Source organism: Penaeus vannamei, chromosome 21 (genome assembly GCF_042767895.1).
Source record: "Penaeus vannamei isolate JL-2024 chromosome 21, ASM4276789v1, whole genome shotgun sequence".
Classification (NCBI taxonomy): domain Eukaryota; kingdom Metazoa; phylum Arthropoda; class Malacostraca; order Decapoda; family Penaeidae; genus Penaeus; species Penaeus vannamei.
In genome coordinates, this window is record NC_091569.1 from 6,822,925 (window position 1) to 6,830,424 (window position 7,500).

Here is a 7,500-nt window from a genome sequence, read left to right on the forward strand (position 1 = left end):
AGATGGAGAAAGAGGTGGGAGTGAAGAGTTGATAAAGAGAAAAGGAGATAAGGGTGAGGGAGAATGGGAAGGATACCGATAAAAGAGAGAAAGTTGCAGAGTGTTTCGACACAAATAACGCAAGATTCAAGATTCAGAGTGAACGAAATAATAGTGCAAAAAAGGGAAAGAAAAGAAAACACGAATCTGCCTTTCCGATGCAAGATTTATCCGAAGAAGCAGACTAGAGAAAATTAAACACATTTTTATAGAAACTTTTGTAACTCAAATATTAAACAACGTCACAAGTAATAAGTAAAACAATTAAAATATCTTCAAAAATTTCATCTTCAGAGAGTGCCGGGTGCAGAAACTTATATTCTTTTCTATATATATTTCCTTCTACTGATGACATCAAAGATAAATTGTTCATTATTTTTTCTGTATCTTATCCTATTTAAGAAATAATTTCCAATAATGGCAATGATGATGGCAATAATAACAATGACAATAATTATGAAAATAATGAAAGCCACAATAATAACAATAATAAAGATAATGATAATAATAATTGTAATAATAATAACAATAGCAATAATGATATCAACAACAATTTTATATAATGACAACAGTAATGATAACAATAACCATAATCTTCTCAATAACAATAACAATGATAATAATATTAACAATATGGGAATGAAGAGGAAAAGGATAGAAATAACATGAATGATAAGAAGCAGGAAAGATGGAGAAGGAGAAGCTCGATGTGTAAAAATAGGAAGACTGAAACAAAAACAAACGAAGCAAGAAAAAAAAAAAAGATTGGGAAAACACGTGGAAATATAAGCAAAATATACAAACAGAAATATTCATTTTCTCATCTTTTCTCTGTCCTCTCTCCTCATTTGCATGTTCTCCAGCTACTCTCTTTCCTTTCAATTTCTCTTTTCCTATATCCTCTCTTCCCCGTTTTCCCTTCTTTCGTTTCCTCTTCATTTTCCCCTCCTCCCCTTCGCTTTCCCTCTTACCCTAACCATCTTGTTTATCTCTAATTTCCCTTCCCTCCTCTCTTCCATTCGTCGTCTCTTCGCTCTCTTCCCCTCTCCTCATAACCACCTCTTTCTCCTACCCTTATCCTCCTCTTCCTTCCTACTCCCTCTCCTCTCCTCTTTTCTGCCCATTCCCTCTTCTCTCGCAGTTTGCCTCCATTGTTCCCTCCATTTATCGCGAAGACACGTTTCAAGTTTCAAGTTTCAAGTCATCACAGTTTCATGTTTCAAACCATCACAGGTTTCACATCATGTCATCACAGGTTTCACATCATGTCATCACAGGTTTCACATCATGTCATCACAGGTTTCACATCATGTCATCACAGGTTTCACATCATGTCATCACAGGTTTCACAACATGTCATCACAGGTTTCACATCATGTCATCACAGGTTTCACATCATGTCATCACAGTTTCAAGTTTCAAGTCATCACAGTTTCATGTTTCAAACCATCACAGGTTTCACATCATGTCATCACAGGTTTCACAACATATCATCACAGGTTTCACATCATGTCATCACAGGTTTCACATCATGTCATCACAGGTTTCACATCATGTCATCACAGGTTTCACATCATGTCATCACAGGTTTCACAACATATCATCACAGGTTTCACATCATGTCATCACAGGTTTCACATCATGTCATCACAGGTTTCACATCATGTCATCACAGGTTTCACATCATGTCATCACAGGTTTCACATCATGTCATCACAGGTTTCACATCATGTCATCACAGGTTTCACATCATGTCATCACAGGTTTCACAACATGTCATCACAGGTTTCACATCATGTCATCACAGGTTTCACATCATGTCATCACAGGTTTCACATCATGTCATCACAGGTTTCACAACATATCATCACAGGTTTCACATCATGTCATCACAGGTTTCACATCATGTCATCACAGGTTTCACATCATGTCATCACAGGTTTCACATCATGTCATCACAGGTTTCACATCATGTCATCACAGGTTTCACATCATGTCATCACAGGTTTCACATCATGTCATCACAGGTTTCACATCATGTCATCACAGGTTTCACAACATATCATCACAGGTTTCACATCATGTCATCACAGGTTTCACATCATGTCATCACAGGTTTCACATCATGTCATCACAGGTTTCACATCATGTCATCACAGGTTTCACAACATATCACAGGTTTCACATCATGTCATCACAGGTTTCACAACATATCATCACAGGTTTCACATCATGTCATCACAGGTTTCACATCATGTCATCACAGGTTTCACAACATATCATCACAGGTTTCACATCATGTCATCACAGGTTTCACATCATGTCATCACAGGTTTCACATCATGTCATCACAGGTTTCACATCATGTCATCACAGGTTTCACATCATGTCATCACAGGTTTCACAACATATCATCACAGGTTTCACATCATGTCATCACAGGTTTCACATCATGTCATCACAGGTTTCAAGTCATCACCGGGGTCAGTGGCACCCTCTTTGGCCCTCCGATCAACACGCGCTGGCACCCAACACTTATCTTCTTCCGACATCAGCGCAAGCCAATCTCGAACCTCTCTCACACAAGGAAGAGGAAACGAAAGAGGGGAGAAAAGGGGAAGAGGGGATACAGGAAGAGAGTATTTTAAAAGAAAGAAAAAGAGGATTTGAAGGGCATGAAATTGAAGAGGAGGCAAGAGAAACAAATGAGGAGGGATGTGACAAGGACGAGGGAGAGGGATCGAAAGAAAGGAGGGAAGGAAAGGAAGGAATAAAAGAGAGAAAGGACGAAGGAGAGGGATCGAAAGAAGGGAGGGAAGGAAAAGAAGGAATCAAAGAGAGAAAGGGTGAGTGAAAAGTAAATAAGAAAAGAGGAGGAGGAAAAAAGGACTAAATACAAGAGAGGAAAGAAGAGAAAATGGGAGAGGAGAAAAGAAAGGAAGAAAGAAGGGAAAGGGAGGACAAGGGGGTAGGGTTTTAGAAATAGCGATTAGGAGAGAGAAAAGAGAAAGAGAAGATGGGAGGGAGTAGAATGGAAGAGGAGGAGAGGGGAAGAAGAAAAAGGTGGTTATGAGGAGAGGGGAAAAGAGCGAAGAGAGGACGAACGGAAGAGAGGAGAGAGGGGAGATAAGGGATGAAGATGGTTGGGATGAGAGGGAAAGCGAAGGAGAGCAGGGCAAAAGGAATAGCAAACGAAAGAGGGGAGAAGAGGGAAAGAGGGGAGAAAGGGGGAAGATGGGATATAGGAAGAGAGAATTCTAAAGGAAAGAAAAAGAGGACATGAATGGCATAAAAACGAAGAGGAGGCAGGAGAGACAAATAAAGAGGGATGAGAGATAGATGAGAAAATAAAATGAAATGCAAACAAGAAATGCATCTCATACAAAATAGAAGATATATGGTTAGCACAGGATTCAGCTGTCTCAATGCAATAGTAGCTGTATTTCACACCTTGGTAGCTGTACTGCCTGGTTTGTCTACTTTTCATTTTATCTCATTATGCACCATAAATAGAAAGAGAGAGAGAGAGAGAGGGACAGAGAGAGAGAGAGATTGAGAGAGAGAGAGAGAGAGAGAGAGAGAGAGAGAGAGAGAGAGAGAGAGAGAGAGAGAGAGAGAGAGAGAGAGAGAGAGAGAATTCTTCTTTCCTTTGAAATTGTATTTCTTATCTGAATCAGGCTAAGTGGAACGAAGATAACATTAAGCAATATGATAAAACAAAATGTTCTTCTTCTTTTGCCTCTTTCCTTCCTTCTTCCTTTTCTACTCCGTCTTGATTTTTACTTCTTTCTCTTCAAACAACAACAAACAACAAAGCACATAAAAAAAATACAAAATCAATCCCTCCATTTCCTTCTTACTCCTTCGCAGTGTAAATAGAGACAGAAACAAAAGTATAAAGATATATGAAACGGAAGGTAAGTAGGTAAATATGCAAACAGAATTTCATGCATAAAATGTTCCAGCGTAATATCCGTCGGGATTTGAACCCGAGTCTGTCGCGTAGGAGGCGACTATGCTAACCACTACACCACAGAAATATATTCTTTAAGAGAATCTTATTATATTTTTATTTTAGTTTTTACGGGAACAGTTCTATTATATTTGTTTATATATATATATATATATATATATATATATATATATATATATATATAGAGAGAGAGAGAGAGAGAGAGAGAGAGAGAGAGAGAGAGAGAGAGAGAGAGAGAGAGATAAATAGATAGATATAGATAAATATACATAAACAGATAGATATAGATAGATATAGATAAACTGATAGGTATAGATAGATAGATATTGATAAAAGGCGGAAAAGTATTAGGGCAGGTTCCCAACACTGTGCTTCCCCGTTTTTCTTTTACTTCTGCCCATTTTCTATGATGAGTAGATTACTGTATACCAGCCAATGTTATCAACATTACTTTCATTGATAATATTCTAAGTATTATGATTATAATCATCACAATTACCATCATCATTATCAAACCTGTAAATAGCATATTACCCTCCTTTTCACCGTTGAAAAGCCCATTATAAGGATTATAATCCAACTAGAAAGTACTGGAACTATTAGGGATAAATTGCATGCCTTCGCTTCTAAGAAATACGACCGTTAAAATGCTGTCTGTTTACATTCCCATCTATGAATATGATATATATATATATACATATATGTATATATATATATATATATATATATATATATATATATATATATATATATATATATATATATATAGAGAGAGAGAGAGAGAGAGAGAGAGAGAGAGAGAGAGAGAGAGAGAGAGAGAGAAGAGAGAAGAGAGAAGAGAGAGAGAGAGAGAGAGAGAGAGAGAAAGAAAGAGAGGGAGATAAATATAAATAAACAGATAGATATAGATAAGTATAGATTAATTGATAGGTATATATTAATAGATATTGATAAAAGGCGGAAAAGTATTAGGGCAGGTTCCCAACACTGTGCTTCCCCGTTTTTCTTTTACTTCTGCCCATTTTCTATGATGAGTAGATTACTGTATACCAGCCAATGTTATCATCATCATTACTTTCATTGATAATATTCTAAGTATTATGATTAAAATCATTACAATTACCATTATCATTATCAAACCAATAGATACTTAACACATTACCCTCCTTTTCATCGTTGAAAAGCCCATTATAAGGATTATTATCCAACCAGAAGAATGGCAAAGAAGTACTGGAACTATTAGGGATAAATTGCATGCATTCGCTTCTAAGAAATACGACCGTTAAAATGCTATGCCTGTTTACATTCACATCTATGATTATGATATCCATGGCATCATCACTTTATCAATTGCAATTTAGTATTCATAAAATCTCTCTCTCTGTCTCTCTCTCATTCTTTCTCTCTCTCTCTCTCTTTCTCTCTCTCTCTCTCTCTCTCTCTCTCTCTCTCTCTCTCTCTCTCTCTCTCTCCATCTCTCTCTCTCTCTTTCTTTCTCTTTCTCTCCATTTGCTAGGGAGCAAAAAACATCGAAAAAAGAGATAGTAAAAGTAACAGAAAAAAAAATGTTTATCAAATGAAAATATGTTTAAAGAGCCAGATTATATTGTATATATGTAGCTTCTCTTTCATCTCTACCTTTAACCGATTTATACCTAATTGATCTCGCATTAAATTTTAAGTTGGTATTTTTGTCATTAACAATGCCTGTATTGAATAATAAGATAAAATATTTTCCAGCATTTTTTTTTTTTTTTTTTTTTTTTTTTTTGTCGGAAGCCTGCACTGAAGAGCTATTTTTTCCGGCAGGGGCCCACATAATTTTTTTTTTCTTAGGAAATTTGCTACGGTTTGGCAATTCTGTGATAATCATCCCTATTCTGTGATTTTATCGTGCCTATAAACGATAGTCCCCGTGGGAAATCGGGTGTTAGGGGGGGGGGGAGGGGAGTTATTTCGTTCATACCAAGCATTTTAAAAAGGAAATGAATGTGGGAAATTGAAAATCCGAGCCAAGGATAGCATTTCAGATGATAAAGAAATTGAAAAATGTAGAAGATTCCGAAGAAGATTCGGCCCGGATGATTCGACACGGTGTTGCGCGAACGAACGAGCGAGTGAACCGCATCCTAAACACACCAACCAAAAATCTCTCCTAATCCGGACCCCCTCCCGATTGCCGCATTTCCCGATGCAGGCAAACGCTAAGTGGGAGAACTTCAACTCTGGCTTTACTTTCTCATCCGGTGTTCGCTTCAAAGCCGCAGCAACAGTCCTTGAATCCTTGACATAAAACTGTGCGAAAGTTCTCTCTTGAAATTTGGTCAAGCTGTCCTTCACATCAGCAAAACTGGCAAACTTAGTTCCAACTTCGAAGGAATCCATAATTGATGATCGACCCTTAGCCATGAACAATGAACACAAAGACAGCGCCAAAGATTGTACGCAAGGCTAATGCGCGAGTGTGTTTGCGCGCAAATAGTTAGTGCGCATGTATGCCGGACGAATAACCAAACTGTTATAAAATCCGGTGCCGGAACAATATCCACGGCAATATATATATTAATAACATTACTGCTTATTCCTTTAACCACAAATTTCGACAAATAAATGTACACTTGCAAGCGAGAGTGGTAACACCTGTAAATAAACTATTTGGCTCACTGGTAATATCGAAATACGTATTCAAATGGGATTGTCGATTTGGAAGTCTATGAAAAGTAATTATAATAACGATAATGGCAACAGCATGCTTAGCTGAGATAAGAAGAAAGATAGGCAGTTTTTTTATTAGATAATTAAGACACAAAAAGAAAGAAAAAGGGCTCGTGCTTTATATTTTTTTCTCCAGGATTTCTCTTTATAATAATGCTTAGTTGAGATAAGAAGGTAGATTTTTAAAGATTGGACAATTTTCAGTGCTATGGGTAGGTATACAATAACGTATGTAACATCACATACACATGTAATATAAGTGTGCCCGTAAAAACCACAATTTACTATTAGGGAAATTAATCTTAATTGTATGTCTCTGTGGTGTAGTGGTTAGCATGGTCGCCTCTCACGCGACAGACTCGGGTTCAATCCCCGACGGATACGACATTCTACTCCTTTTTATGCATGAATTTATGTTTGTATTTCTATCTACTTACTTTCCGTTCCATATATCTTTCTACGTTTGTTTCTGTCTCTTTCTCCGGTGTTTACAATGCGAAGGAGTATGAAGGGGTTGGAGTGTCTGATGTATTTTTTGTTTGTTTTGTTGTTTGTTAGTGTTTATGCTGTTAGTCCTCTCATAATCACATGACTGAATTAGCGATATGAGAAGCAAAGAATGGGTGGGGGAAGAAGAGGACGAACACGTGATGAAGAGAAAGAAAAATCAAGACGGATTAGAAAAGGTAGAAGAGAGAGAGAGAGAGAGAGAGAAGAGAGAGAAGAGAGAGAAGAGAGAGAAGAGAGAGAAGAGAGAGAAGAGAGAGAAGAGA

The 7,500-nt window shown here is 37.3% G+C and overlaps 1 non-coding gene across 1 annotated transcript; it reads left to right on the plus strand.

Moving 5' to 3' along the window:
* Positions 1-7,039: 7,039 nt before the first annotated feature.
* Positions 7,040-7,111, plus strand: TRNAE-CUC (transfer RNA glutamic acid (anticodon CUC)). The gene has a single exon. It is a non-coding gene; the product is annotated as a tRNA-Glu (tRNA).
* The last annotated feature ends 389 nt before the right edge of the window (positions 7,112-7,500 follow it).